We start from the raw sequence: 16,115 nt of genomic DNA on the forward strand, positions 1-16,115 counted from the left end.
GTCTGTGACAGATACTGATGAAACGGATAAAATACATAAACTAGAAGCTGAAATGTGGTTGTTATTTGGCCTGTTATAGCAGAAAAGAAGTGTAAGACCAAGAAGGTACTCCTATTGATGTACTAGATTGTTTTCCATGCACTTCATATATAGGTTCTCTATGTAAGTGTGTAAACATTTCATCTGCTTTTATAGATGCACGTCTTGGCTATTATTTGTATAGACAGAGTACTCCACCACAGGATCTTTTCTTGAATACTCCCAATGCTGTGTGCTGAAAGAGCAGATAGGATTTGTGAAAAACTGTGTTTGTGTCTTTGTAATGGTGTTATGTGGTACCAAAGTACAGGGACAACACTGGTAACAGTGGGTACTGGGCTATGAAAAATACTAAATATTAGTGTACTGGCTCTCATTCTTACCTTGTGGTGAAGGCAGAACCTTACCTTCTGCAGTCTCATTATATTTATATGTGAAATAGCCGTTAAACTGTTCAGATATGGAGGTAAAGGTACTGCAATAGCTTAGCTGTTTTTCCCATAAAGTCTTCTTATGACAGCAACTTAAATATTGAGCAAAGGATAGCTCCTCTCACTGGAACATAGGTTTTGGGAAAGTAGTAGGAAGCAATTTCAACAGTTTGGCAAGGACATTTAATCGATTTATTAATTGGTTAAAGGGTGCAAGGTAAGGGAGTGGTAAGAAATATATTAAGTATATGTAGAGCATTCCTTTTTTTCCATTAATAGCATTATTTCTTGGTCTTAATCTTCTATTATGTGGTGTAGGTTAGTTTACTATTCAGCTCCTAATATGTTTGTTTTACAAATTCTATCAGTATCCACATACATATGTACCCACATTTTCTTTGGAATAAAACATCAGACTCCAAATGTATTAAATTCTGTAGTTTCCATTCCATTTTCTCTTTTTATGGATAGTGTGCTCTGCTTATTTGTCTGCTGAGCAACAGAACTTGTTAGGGCTTGATGTACAGAGATAAATACAGGGCTGTCTGGCATGTCAGAGAGATGGGTGGTGCAGAGCCCTGTGTGATCACACCAATATTATCAGTTTAAAGCAAGTGGTCTGCACACCTTAATCTTGACAGCCATGCCAGCGTTTTTTCCTAATTGTGGTATAAAATAATTGTGGGATAAAGTAGGTTTAGCTATGTCCCATTTAGGAAGCTGCTGGATCAGCATGAGTGCACTTTGTCTTGAATTAAATGTCATATGTATAACTTAAAAACCCTGACAGTTATTCCCTATGTTTGACATGAGAGCCAGCCAGGAACACCACATGTGTATAACTGTTACAACATAAAAGTAATATCAGTAAAGAGAGTAGTGCAGTTGCTATGGAAAAAAAATGAGCTTTGATTTAAGAGCCTTAAACACAAATCATGCTACCAGTTACCAGAAGCATGGCTATTTACAAAAAACATACAGATGAAGAAAGTTTAAAGAAGGACTGAATTGCTAGCATAAGGTCAGATTTTCACCTTTTCAGTACCAATGAACTTCTGAGAAACCTCCACATTTACTTTTAAGTAAATGATCTACATACTCTGCTTATACAACTCATAAATTGCTAGAAGTAAGAACTCTAGCAACGTTGTCCCAGGCTTTTCCTGTGGAAGTAAATTTTCCTCATTTGGAAGGAGGGAAGAGAAAGTAGACTCTAGACTACATTTCTAGATGATAAACTCTAATACTGTTTCAGTGTATGCTATGATAGGAATACTTAGAGTTTGGAGTTTGATGCATTAGTTAATAATATTGTGTATTTCACGTCCTGCTTCAAGAAGATTATCACATCTGTCTGTACTTCTTTTTATTGTCATTTTAAAAAGTTGTTTCTAACGGAGAGGAATTTATATTGCCAAATGGAGTAATTTTCCTACATCATATGTATTTCCCCGATAAAAGCAGTTTAAAGTTGATTCTACAGAAGGCCTGACAATAATAATTATTATGTTACAATTATGTTTACAATCCCCAAAACAGTTCTGGATATATAAGAGATGAACAAGGAAATTAGGTAAGAAGCTAACTGAGTTTTCACATAGATATCAAATCAATTCCTAAAAAATCTCTGTACCGATACAGTCTAGAGAGAGACAGCATGAATCCATGTTGTCTCCTTTTGGAGAATATTAATATTGTGAGATGTATTAGGCATTATATGTCTTCATTTTAACATGTTCATCCAACTTGAACTTATTCTATTTTTAGCTGCCTCTAAAAATTTTCATAAATTTTAAGCTCAGTGCAAGTGTTACAGTTACTTTTTGAATGCTGAAGTACAGAGGAGGGACTATAGAAGAGGGATTATTTCTTCTTTGCTATTTAATAAGAGAAAACTAAAGAGCATTTTTTCAAATAAACACTCTTGGCTGAAGTATTTGAACAAGTTGTACCCAAGAAGTTGTGTCATCCTTCACTTCCCTAACAACTTTCTCTCTCAGTGCATTCAGTGGAAGAACATTTCAAATTAGGCTGGTAAATAAACAGATTAAACTAATTTCACCAAAGTTAGTTAAGTTCACCAAAATTAGAAATAGAAAGCCTTGTGCATTAATCTAATTTATATGTTACAGAGCAGGAAATCTGTTATCTTCTTTGCTGATGCACTAATTATCTTCCTGGAACCACCATTAGCCAGGAACACTTTGGCATACCTGAAACAGGCTGTCCTGGTTCTGTCCCCTCCCAGCCAGACTACAATTGTTATATTATCTATAATATTTTCATATAGTTTCTAACATTTAGCGAGAAATATGATTATATTTCCTAATTTAGTAGATTAAATGGTGAGTTTATTTAAATTGGGTTGATGTGGAAAGCTGTATTACTGATATAAAGATATTTCTGTTAAACTCTCACTTTACATTGTTGTCTCTTTGGAGTAAGCTGAAGTTTTATTAGTAATTTCAGGAACTTACCACCCACACACTGAAGCAGCTACAGAAAAGTGCAGTATGTATTCTGCCTAGAAAGAATCAGCAGGTGATGATTATACCCTGCTGAACAGTGATGGGAAATAAGTATATTGGAAAAATTGCAGCTTATTTTAGTGCTATGCTACATTTTCTGATTGTTTTAAGGCATGAAGCTGAGCGTTTTGTTCTTGTATGTAATATGTAACTTCTTAATTTCCAATGTAAATTTCCAATTGCCAATGACTTCAGATGTCTTTGTGTTGTATGCATTTTTGCTGTACTAGTAGCACAATCTAGACACCACTACACAGGTATGTAATGTAACCAGAAATGTTGTAATCTATTAATCCTTGGATACTTTCAGAATTGACTGGAAAATGTCTAGAGCAACCTGAGCAAATGATTAATATTGCTTTGACAAAGAGGTTGGATAACTTCCAGGGTTCTCTTCTATGTAATTATATGTAAACATCTACATTCTGTAATTCTATATAAAATTCTAGTTATGTGATCTGAAATGAGCTCAATATTTGAAAAATTTAGGACTGACTCACTTTTTTTCAGTTTGTAAATTACTGTTTGTCAAAGGTTGGTAATCCCTGACCAGCACTGAGTTGATCTGGGCACTCTTGGTTTGTGCTTGTTGGCTCTTGGTATGATAATAAAACAGAAAAATTAAATGGGCTGAGACAGAGAGAGGTCAAACAATACTGGAAGTGTTAATAAATGTCAGATATCATCTGAAGTATTGCTAATCATACTGGTTTTCAAGATGGACTTAATAACTGTTAATATTCACATTCATGTACAAATTAATGTTGGGTTGGACACTGTCCTGGCAAATGTACACTGTGCCACAAAACTAAAATGTGGCACAGTGATGGACTAGGAAGATCTTAAACAGAGTAAGTATAGTACATTTTGTTACTCTGTGGTTTGCAATTTAGTGGCAACCAGAAGATGCACTTTCAGGGAATTTTTGCTTTCAGTATTGTTTGAAAAATTAAGGGAAAATGGAACAAAAAATCAATTTCAATTGCACAGCAAATGGGTAGTGATAATGCGTAATAGTTTTGTACATGAAAGAAGTTTAACTTTATATTAAAAACTTAATGTTAGTCCTTCAGCTATGTACCTTAAATATTAAAGCAATCTGTTGAAACTTGAAAACTTAGGAGTTCCAGTTTAGTCTGACCAAATTGGGTGTACAGTTCAGTCTTACTTTTTATGGAATAAAAGCCATGATAGATACTTTGTATTTGTTGTTTCTGTAATAATAACAGGAAGAAAAGACTTTATGAACAAAGAAATGGGTATTTGAGGTATCTGGGTGCCGGTACTTAAGACTGTTCAAAGGCACTTGACATTTTACAACTTTTTTTTATGAGCCTGGATTTTTTATTTTGGTAGTGTACAAATGTATTTGACAACTGTTGGCAAGATAATACTGGAAATTGAAGGGGCTTTTTTTTTTTTCTTCAGGAGTTTTTAGTAGTAAGGAAATTCATGGCTTTGCAGAACAGTGAGAGTAAGTCCCTAGAGAAGTGTCTAAAATTGATAGAACCTGATTTCTTTCTAAAGAAGAGACTTGACTAACAATTGAGCATTTAAAACGAACAATTTTGTAGTCTGTTATTGTGAATCCCCTCCTGTTGTACAAAAGAGATTGTGCCTTGGTTTAATCTCATGTCTGATTGTTGTATTTCACTGAAAACTGTTTCTATTATCAATACCTGTTATACTGAGGCTGAAAGTGAGATAAACCCTGATTCACCAAATTACTTAAACCTACTAAGCATAAGCATTAATTTGCTTAATCCCATTTGGGCTTCCATACATCCAGAACTTTATCAGGAGATATGTATTTGCAAAAATCCAAACCCAGTTTAAGGCTAAGAGTTCTCAATGATGTCAAACTCATTCTGATGAATTTTTCCATTATTGATATTTCATAATTAATATGAAATCATGAATTGGAAGTCAAAGAAAATGAAATTGAAGTTAAGGATAGTCCTTGCTTGAGATATGAAAGGGAAATATGTAAGACTACATTGTTGTATGTTTTCATGATAAGGTATTTTGACTTTGTTTACTGATAGAAAACATGCTCTGCCGATTCTAGTCAAATAAGTCTTTTGACTTCAGGGCCTCTACAGAAAGGCAATTCAGGTAGGAAATGAGGAATTTAATTTTTTATGTTTTTCTACCTAGAATGCTAGTAATCGTTCATATTGGTATAAAATGCAAATGTTCTGCTCACATTTCAGAAACAATAAGCAGTCCTGATACATAAAATCTTATTGTAACAAATAGAAATAACAGTAACACTAATAATAATAATATAGACAATAGTTGTTTTTCCTTGGAGAAAGAGGGATTTTAAAAAAAAAAAAAAACACCTTCTAAATGTTTCTCCCTATAACCAGAACAATCCACCAGGCATTTTGCAGAGCTTTTCAGCATGAAGGTTGTAAATGTGAAGACAATGGCATAAATTAATAACTTGACAGTAACAAGTTGACTATACAATTTCAGAGGTGGCTTTAATTTTATTACATTTCAATTTTTGATTCACAAAATTTTATATTGTGAAAAAGAAGAGAAAAAATAAACTCTTTAGGCAATGTTAAGTCCTATTTAATTCTTAATTTTGAATGTAGCATAACATTCATAACTCTCAGTGCTTTAGACTTCCTAATTCTCTAAGTACTACAGCCCACTAGCTTCCTCCCTAGTCAGCCTCTATATCTGACAGATGCTGAAGTTCTATATACTCACAAGGCTTTCTGAAGAGACTGTTGTAATCCACTTGTATGTGGAGAGGTGCCTAAATTCTGATTCATTCAGATTGGTTTTACAGAGTTATTGGTTTTGCATTGTGATGAATAAATATTGACTGCCGAAAGTTCATTCAAAAGCCCATCTGGGTTCTTGTGGTCTCTGTATCAATGCGAAAGTGTAGACATCTCTTATTGATTCAATTAATTTCAACTGATTGCTCTTTTCTGTTGAACAGGAAGCCACTGGAAGCCAGCCAGTGTAAGACATAAAGTAGAGGGGTGTGTTTGACTGCATGACTAGCCTTAGAGCTGAATTTGTGCGCAAATTAAACACTGGAGCACTTATAGAGGGTACACAACTGACAAAGCAGAAGGTCTGCCTGTGCTCCTTTCTGCCCACTTCTAAAGTGGGCAGATTAGTGTACCCTTTTTGTTTCTTCTGACTGTAATAATGTACAGTGTAAGTGGCTAGGATCTCATTTTCAATCTGATTCAGGTGTTTAAGAGTCAGAAAGAGGAATCCACTGCCAAGTGTTTCCTGTTGCCCAGCTTTAGGGTATTCCACATTACATGCAGGCTTCTTGCTTTGTAGATTTCTTCTGACCAAATCTGTTTCCTCATCATAAAAGGATGAAAAGATCTTGAGTTTTCAAATCACTCAAGTATATATTAACTTCAAGCAGTTACATTGCTATTGTGAAGTTTATTCATTTGCTGAAGTATGAGAAACTAACTTAGTTGAATCACAACCTGAAAAAATAGAATCAGTAAGCAAAGAGTTTTGTATTCTTTTTAGCATTTTGTTGGTGTGAAACACTGACATAGTAATTTGTTCACATATGAAGGACAATTGCACAGCATTAAAGGAGAGTATCTGCAGTGAAAGCTGGTGTGACTGCAAATCTGTGGCAAGATTCCTGCACGCTGACCAAATAAGTGTCTAATTCTGTGTTAGCTTTTTTGAAACAGGAATTTGCAGTGAAACTATAGAAAGTTTTCTAAGTTCAAATTTAATTGAAAATGCAACATCATTTCCCTTATAATCCTTATTCACCTCATTTTATATAATCTCAACATTTTCAGTTTCCATTGTTCAATAAATAAGGGTATTTGCAATAGATAAGTAGATTATCACACCATAGAAATCATTATGGTAACAATTAAAGCTTAAATAAACTTTGATATAAAACAGTGGGACTCCTTAATTAGAGAGCCATAAGGAAGTAGAATGTTTTTTAGATGAATGTATCTCCTTCATTGATGTGTATTGAATTAGGTAAATACGTTGATATATAGCTCTTATATTTCAGTCTTAGTCAATTGAGTTCAGTCCTCCTAGAATTTCTGAATATCTAGACAACATGAAAAGGTAGCACTGGATTGTGGAACTTGTATCTGTAAATAGCCATGTTATAAAAGGCACATTTTTTTGGCACATTCCTGGCCAGGAAACTGCATAGCTCATAGAGTCCCATTGAGTTCTGAACTACAGTTCTGAATGGGAAAATACTGGGTTCTTTGAAACATTATTGTACTAAAATTTGTCTACTACAATGGTGCACGTTTCTCATTCTGTTTTAATGCCATAACTTATTTTCCAGTTTTTAAATACTGATTCTAACTTACAGTATGAATATTTCCCTCTGAATGTCTCTTATTGTTAGATTCCATTTTCACACTGCTGAAAAGTATGCAGTAAAAATACCATACTTATTGTAGACACTTGAAGATTGTTTTGTTCTATTTAATTAGGAAGTGTGTGCCATACTTTTCATGCCTCCTGGAACCTTTAAAGAGCAATTTCAGAATATTCTTCTCTCATTGATTTTGTATCTCATTTTCTCTTCAGCTTTGTACCAGATAAAGGTATTATTCATAACAAAGTTGTTATTTTTTGATTATATGTCTTTCAATAACTTTAATATTCAGAAAAGCATTTTCTCATCCTTTCTACTTTATGGTGGGAGCTTGTGTAGGAGGGGTCTCTTCCAAGAGGCTTGACTTACACTATTGCAATAACAACTTTTATACCAAATGTAGTTACATTTTTAAATCTTCATATCAAACTGGAAAAGTTTTAAATGTGAGATACTCCCTTTCCTGAAATACAAAATGTTTTTTTGTAGCTTATACTAAATCCATTTCACATGGCATCAGATCATTGGTGTCTGTTGTGCAAATCTGTGAAGTATTTACATGACTTCTTAACAAGCTGCATGGGCAGATACAGAATATTTTCTAAAAATGCACAGATTATTACTAACAAATGCTGGATTAGCAAGCTGCAGTGGTACAGCTTTGCAAGGAAAGTGCTGTGAATAATACTTCTCTTTACTGATGTTATCTGCCCTGTAATCAAGTCAGTTTGCTTTTGTAGGATTATTTTCTGTTTTAGGTTAGTAGTGAAAATTGCCATTTACACAGATAGCAAGGGGTAATAGCTTTAAACTAAAAGAGAGTAGGTTTAGATTAGATATCAGGAAAAAATTCTTTACTTAGAGGGTGATGAGGCACTGGTACAAGTTGCCCAGAGATGTTGTGGATGCCCCATCCCTTGAAGTGTTCAAGGCCACATTGGATGGGGCTTTGAGCAACCTGGTCTAGGGGGAGGTGTCCCTGCCCATGGCAGGGGGTTGGAACCAGGTGGTCCTTAAGGTCTGTTCCAACCCAAAGCATTCTATGATTCTATGACGTGTTTTACTTCCAGATCTTAGGTGTATTCAATTCCTCTGTCTCCTCCGTAGCAACCCCTTTATTCTTAATTTACCAGCACTGTTATAGATAGGAGTGAAACTATGAAATGTGAGGAAATTCCAGCCTGTCTACTTAACACAGAGGAGTAAGAGAAGGGGATTTCATAACATTTTTGCTGCATTTGCTCTCCAGTAAATACTGAATCTGCTTCAGGGTTTTTCAGTATCTAATATTTTCTGTGGTATGGCTCTTATCATTTGAGAGATTATTTTCACTTTGTGTTTTCTGCTTCTACTGGAAACATGAGATTGACAAACCTTAGAAAAGTTTTAGTAGGGTAGAAGACAAAATTTGCTTCAGAGCTGGACTGAGCCTGTGGATCTTTCATAGTGGAGGTGGAAGCATGAATGGTTCGCTGCCTTGTGTCCCAAAGGCAGAACAATGAATTCTAATTCACTCTTTCTTCTCATATTTCACACCTAATCTTTCTCAGGCATGTTCAAAAACATTAACCCAAAGAGGAAAATATTTCTTTTCTTGGCTTAGGGGAAAGTGATTTAATGTTGACTGTTTAAAAAAAAATCATGTGGTGCTCATAATGAACCTGTCACTTGTTGGTCACAACAGTGGGATCCCTGTATGTCAGGAGTCTACCACTTTTTCCATAAAACTCTTATGACCCTTTTCTTAAAAACAAAACAAAGCAAAAACAAACAATCTCTCTCGCTTTCTCTCTCTCGCTTTCTCTCTCTCGCTTTCTCTCTCTCGCTTTCTCTCTCTCGCTTTCTCTCTCTCGCTTTCTCTCTCTCGCTTTCTCTCTCTCGCTTTCTCTCTCCTTTTTTTTTTTTTTTTAGGTGAAGAGGTCTGATTATGTAACAAACTGATAGTGTGTAAAAATGTCCCTTTATAACCACTTTCGAATTTTAGGGCTGTTACCAAATGAAATTCAGAGCCTGACAGAAATACATATGCATTTATCAGTGTCTAGGAAAGAGGAACGCAGTTTCTTTCCTCTTCAGGCTTCAATAGCAGAAGAACGTTCCTCCTACACTTCTGTGTGCTTTGAACTTTGAAACTTACCTATTGAAACTGTGAAGCTCTGTGAAGCTTTTTCATTCTTCTTCTGATGCATCACTCCAGATCCTCATTTTCGAATGAGTTATTCTCTCACTTACTGGAGAAAGTGGTGTATGAAAATAAGATGTTTGTGTGGGCCTTCCTTCATATATAAAGTTCTGTCTTTGAAATGATATCCAAATACTTTGACAGCCAATGATTAAATCAGTGTTTTTATTAACATACTTAGTAATGCATAAATATTCTATTCTTATTTTTTTTGTCATGATTTTTGTAAGTTTACTGAAATTTGAGCTAACTGCTTGTGTTTGTGAGAGAGGGAGTTTAAAACCTAAGCATAAGAGCATAAGCAACTTGCAGAGAAGCATTGTTTCCATGGAGCCGAGGTTTCTACTTGTTTTATCTTTCTAATATAATAGCCTTTGTTTTAAATAGGCATTTTCCTATTGCTTGATATTCAAGCAAGACGTGTTTTTTTTTTGTTTAACTCTGTTCATGAAAACAGTGTTAAAAATGGAAGGATATTTAACCTGGAAATTACTTTCTAGTTTGTAAATGCATTTTGTTCAGCTAAACTAAGAGTCATTTATTAAACCAGTTACTGCGTTATGTTAACATTGTCACACACAACCATTAGCATTTGCATAAACCAGATTAGTTAGACTCATTACATTCTTTCTCATAGTGAGTTATTTATTAGAGGAAGCATCTGCTCTTTTTCATGGCCTGAATATTGCATGCATGGGAAAACGTGCAGCATGACTACAACAATATAATGTCATTTGAAATTATGAGTATCTGCCAGATAGAATTATGAAAACTCTACTTAAGATATAGGGATATGCTTCTGCTGCTGAGATTAACAATGCATTCATTATGCTCACAATTTACCCCAATTTTAAGACGTTTGTAATTTAGGTTACATTAGCTACTTAAGTATTGTAAAACTTTGTGGGAACCTTCAGCTCTCAAGGATTGACATCTGCAGACTTTTCATATGAAATGTTAGATTTTTAACAACACAATTGAAAAAGAGAGGATAAACCTACATTTGGGGTGCCATATAAATGGTGCTCTTTTTTTTTTTTTTTTTTTTTTTTTTCAAAAAGAAATTGAAATAGTGGATCTAGCTTTCTTGAATGGTTTCTGAAAAATTATGCATCATCTTTATTTTACATTTCTAATAATATAAATATACAAAAATCAAACCTCCCAGTTTCTTTTTGTGTAAACATTATTATCAGCCATTATTATCAGCTCTGGGAATGACCTACTGAAACATTATCACTACTGCTGTTTCAGGTGCTGGATGGAAAGAATTATTTTGGATAACTTTGGACATTTATTAGTCGTACAACAGCAAAGCCACAGTTTCAGAAGCTTGGTAAGAGGGTAGAAAGGAATGCTCTTTAAAAATCTTTATTATAAATATTTCATGCAGACCAGAGTAGATCCTCTGATGTCATTACCCTTAAATGAGATTATTGGGGATTTTCCAAAATCTGTAATATATCATGAAGTGAACCTTATTATCTGTTCTGTGACAAATTACATATTCAAGTGTTTCTAGCTGTCATAACAATGAACATTCATCATAGTTTGACTCCTGAAAAATGATTCTAATTACATGATACTATACAAACGACTTTGATTAAATTATTAGCAATAGATAAAAGAGATTTTACTAGCCATAAAATTACAGTAATATTACCGCTTTGTTTCAGCGTAGATGCAGTCAAAATAAATATTTCACCATCTAATTGTGGTTTTGGGTTATGATGACACAGGAAATATTTTCAATTATTTTTTCTCAGTACATCATTGTAACATACTCACACAACATTGTTCAGATTCAGGCATTCTCCCCACCACCTTGCTGCATGTCAAAAAACTGTCCAGTAATCTTCAGTCACTGATCAGAAGTCACTTCAGGACTTCTTTGTTGACTGAATTCTTTATTCTTCTCAGTGACCTTCGGTGATTTATCAAGAACATTTCAGTGTGAAGTTTCCCAGTCAGACAACATTGTATAGCAGTCTGTTTACAAGCATAGAGAAGTATGTTTGACACAAACACATGAATGTGGTAAATGCAATACTCATTCCTCATCCTCATGGTAATCACCAGCTTTGGGCTGGCAGTGCATTTAGGATCAATAACTCTCCAAAGACTTATTAATAGAAGTATCATAATGTTCTAAAGATAGGTTGGGCAGAATATAGTCTACTATGGTGGTTAGAATTTAGGCAGAATTTAAGGGTAAGAATTTAATGGCAGTTCGTCATTGTCTATATAAATGAAAAAGAAAATTTCTAAAGGTGGCAGATACATTGCATTCTTCCTTTGTACTTTTATTAGAATATTTCTCCTTTAAGGGTTATCCAGGGAAAAAAAAGAAAAAAAAAAAAAAGGAAAACCTGCATATCATACTTCTTCTTATCTGTTTGCAGCAGTAATTATAGCCTTAGATTTTTCTTTAAAATCTGAATTATCCAACAATAAGGCCATTGAAACTGCCTACTAGTTATTCTCTTTCTAGATCAGTGTCCTTAAATTATATTTTCAAGTATAAATATTTATAGGCACATACCTTTTCTGATATTTTTTTTAATAAAGTTCCTTAAGGCTAAACTAATTATTTCATCTAATCTTTGCGATTCTTATTAGGTTTCTCACATAAGTTTTGATGACAGTTAGTGTTTAATGACAATGAAGTCATACATCAAAAGAGAGACTTAAGCAAATCCAGTTCCAGCAAGTTTTCAAATAAGAGGATACAGTGTGGCCTTCAAATGTGAATAGGCTAGACCACAGGAGGTCAAGGCAACTGTTCATAAATTTAGAATTTCTAAGTTATACAGAAATTAAGAATTATCTGTTGAAACACAACATACCTCCATGAGTTGTCACTATAGAGAAATGATGAATGATAGCAAATGATGTGCAACAGCCCGTCTTTTAAGAATGGCTTTTCTGCTATTGCTCATCTGGCAGTCATGTCTGACTGATGTATTTTTCGCATAAAAATATACTTGAAATAATAAACTTGACCTGATTTCTGTAGGATAGGAGATGGACGGTGTGAAAAAAATAATCCATTAAAGACAAATTCTTTCCTCTTGTCAGAATGTCATTTCAGATTAGATGCTTACTGAGCTCACTTTACCCTTCTGTTCTCAGGTCATACAAAAGTTTATATATACTGCTTATATTGCATTCTTTGAGCATCTATCATTCAGGCTGATTCTTGTAAGGAATGTAAGAGTATCTAGAAGGCTAAAGATTGGCAGAAACATGGAGAAAAGGCCTAACTCGAAATCATGTAGGATTTGAAGATATGCTCTTGGAATGGAATACTGTTTTTTCATACTTGTAAATTACCACTTGCAATCACCATATTTATTTTTTTAGAAGCACATTCACCCCCACTGGTCAACAATCGCATCCTTTTTCTTTCCTCTTCTGTTTTCTAGTCCTATTTGGGTTTTGGATTACAGCTGATATACATTAGACCATCAAGTATATTCTCAGAAGAGACCCAGTTGGCCAAGTACCTCCGAGTAAAAGGGCTTGGTGTTTTCCTGGCATGTTGTCCACAACTTGAGTCTCACATTGATATTTATTATATAATAAGCTAATTTATATCTTAACAGGATGGGCAGCTGTTCTCTAATACTTTCCGAGTGACTCACCCCCTCTCACTCTTTCTTTCACTTCTATTGTGTATATATATTTATCCTTTCCACTAAAGTACTCATTTTAATGTACCAACCCAGCACATTACTTTTATAAAGTTTTAATTTCAAACAAGAAATAATTCTGACATTATAGCGGATGGTCAGTTACGTTTGTCATCTTCAACTTTTTGGAACAGCTTACAGAAATTTGGTATTGGATCATCTCTGAATTTTAAAAATTAAACTCAGATTAATTTGATTTCAGAACTAAAGATTGCTCAACTATTATGGAATTTTGTATTTCTTTAAAAGGTTTTATTATGCAGATGAAAATATCTAGGACATATGTAGGATTTCTGTAGAATTACTGCACATTAAAGTGGGTGAGGTGAGACAACAGAACTGATATTATTGAGAAGATTGTTGAAGAGTTTTTAGTCTTAGAAAAAATACCGAATCACATTGCTTGATGCTTGAAGATAATTTTATGTGATCTGCTAACATCTAACTTGAATGGTTTTAGAGCTTAAAACTTTCTTGAATGTGCACAGTAACTGCACAATGGAGAACATGTTACAGCAACCAGAAGAGTACATTGCTTTCCTCCAGCAATGAGATTTTTGTCTGTTTTGCTACAAGCACACTTTTTAATTAAGGCTTAACATCTTCATTTTATTGTTCATTTGATAGAATTACAGGTGTTTCTAATCAATAACTTCTTTTTTTTTTGACTAACTTATTTAAGTTCTGTTTTTTTTCATGGACATGAAATGCAAAGTCAGCACCTTTTACCTAAGAAGTGTGGGACTCTTAAAGGGTTGTAGGCAGGAGAAGTACTATATTCTTTTGCTGGTCTTGTGCTTGTCTCACTGTTCTCTGGGCCATCCCTGTTGACTGACTTTGTCTACAGAGTATTGGGAGAGAGAGATGTAAAATCTAATGTTTATTCTCCTTTTTTTTTTTTTATATCTGTTTTGAATGTATTTTCTGTAGCTGAATTCAGGAGCTGAGAAGGGTGTTGCTGCAGTATTTGGTGATAATTTTAAGACTACAATAAATCTTTATGGGCTTCTCTAGACAGATTTTCTATTACTAAGGTTTTGGCATTCTGACTTACTCTTGTAGAAACTTGCATGTACAGGACGAAATTGAAGTCTGCTGTTTTAGTCATTGCACTTGTAAAGAATTTTTTACCTTTGTCTTGATACAGATGACTTAAATGTGCAAGGTAGCAATTCCTTTTTTTCAAGATATGAAAGAACTTTCTTGTTCTGCAGTTGCATTTCAGCCACTTCAGTGCCTCCATGCTACACAATACGGTCTTGGGAGAAATATTTTCTATATTTATCGTGATAAAAAGTCAGGAATATATTACAAAGTTAACAGCGCTATTATTTATAAATTGCAAGGTTTTTAAAGTCTTCTTGAATTTAAGCCTAAGGTTTCAACTTATGCATACTTATTTGACTAATAAAGCTGTGTATTTTTAAGCTTTTTTCTTTTGCTTGTACTCTTCAAAATGTCCATGCTTCATTTTATGCAAGTATAATTCACAGAATTCAAAATAAATATATATTTTAAATAAATATATTTTATATTTAAAATAAAATTTAATAAATATATTTTATAATATATTTAATAAATATGTTTTATAATAAAATTTAAATTTATATTTATCCACAGAGGATATGGATTGCAGAAATAATTTTTGCTTACCTTCCTTTAAGGAATAAGATGACTCAAGTTTGAAAAGTTGTATTTCGAATTTCAGTTGGCTCACTTACAAACTTTGTCTAATTCTTTGTTTTGTCTTTGGAGTCCCAGAGCTTAAACATATAGATATCTTCCTCATGCAGGAAGTTCATACTATGACTAAACATAAACAAGAAAGGGTCAAAGATGAAGAGATGCAACCACTTCGTATATATCTTTTTCCTTTAATTCTTTTCATTATTCATTTTCAAATTCTTTATTCAGCAGCCAGTTAACCTGGGAGTTGTTTAAAATTTGGATCAACTGAATTCGTCACGTACAATTTTGAAGTAGGTCTCCTGTTGCTGCCATCTCAGCACTCTCTTTCTAGAGTCCTTAAATTGCTACCAGGTTTTGAACTCTCATAAAAATCCAGTCATGACACAATGAGCGGGAAAAACTGCAAGAAGTTTAATAGTGTAATGATCTGCTAACACTATAAATCCTTTACCTACAAAAAGGGACTGTTACCCACAGCCACAGTTTACACTAGGTGATATGAAGAAAAAGGTGTTATTCCACATCCTGCGCTGGTCATCACATTCTTCAGTCACTTTCTAAGTACCACTATGATAATATCTATCCATTTTATTATATCATATTTGATTTATGTAAAGTCCTTGACATTCTCAGTCATCCATATGTCCTATATGTGTGGGAATATCTTTGACCATGTAATTGCTTTCTGATGCAATTAAAAAAACACAACAAAACAGAAACACATGTCAAGAAACACCACTGGAATTGTATGGTATCTTCTTACAGAGACAGTCTGCTTGATTGGACAGCTCAGCATTCTACCAAAACTTCTAGCTATTGGCTTTTTACCCTCCCTTAACATTTTCTGATGTTGGGAGTTCACTGTATGTATAACTGTTAAGGGACTTTGTGCCATTATTGCTGCTCACTCAAATATACAGAAGTTAGTCATCTTCATTCACATCCTGGGATTCTGACATCAAAATGTAGGTGGCACATCTTTAGCTTTCTTATATTAAATATAAGTATATTGTAAAAGCATCCCCAAAGACAAAGTAATTGCAGTGGTAAATGGAATTGTCTCTTTGATGAGATATAATCTTTAAAAAAAAATATGAATAAAAGACATCCCCTGAATTAGAATCTAGCAAAGCAGGTATGGCGACACCAGCTATGTTGGAGCTTTTGCTAAACGCAACAGTTGATGAATAA

The 16,115-nt window shown here is 34.0% G+C and overlaps 1 protein-coding gene across 3 annotated transcripts in view; it reads left to right on the forward strand.

The window, feature by feature from the left end:
* Positions 1 to 16,115, forward strand: part of ANKS1B (ankyrin repeat and sterile alpha motif domain containing 1B) — a 439,810-nt gene that overhangs the window by 116,333 nt on the left and 307,362 nt on the right. The window lies entirely within an intron of this gene.

The sequence above is a fragment of the Cygnus atratus genome, chromosome 1 (assembly GCF_013377495.2).
Source record: "Cygnus atratus isolate AKBS03 ecotype Queensland, Australia chromosome 1, CAtr_DNAZoo_HiC_assembly, whole genome shotgun sequence".
In the NCBI taxonomy this organism is placed as follows: Eukaryota; Metazoa; Chordata; class Aves; order Anseriformes; family Anatidae; genus Cygnus; species Cygnus atratus.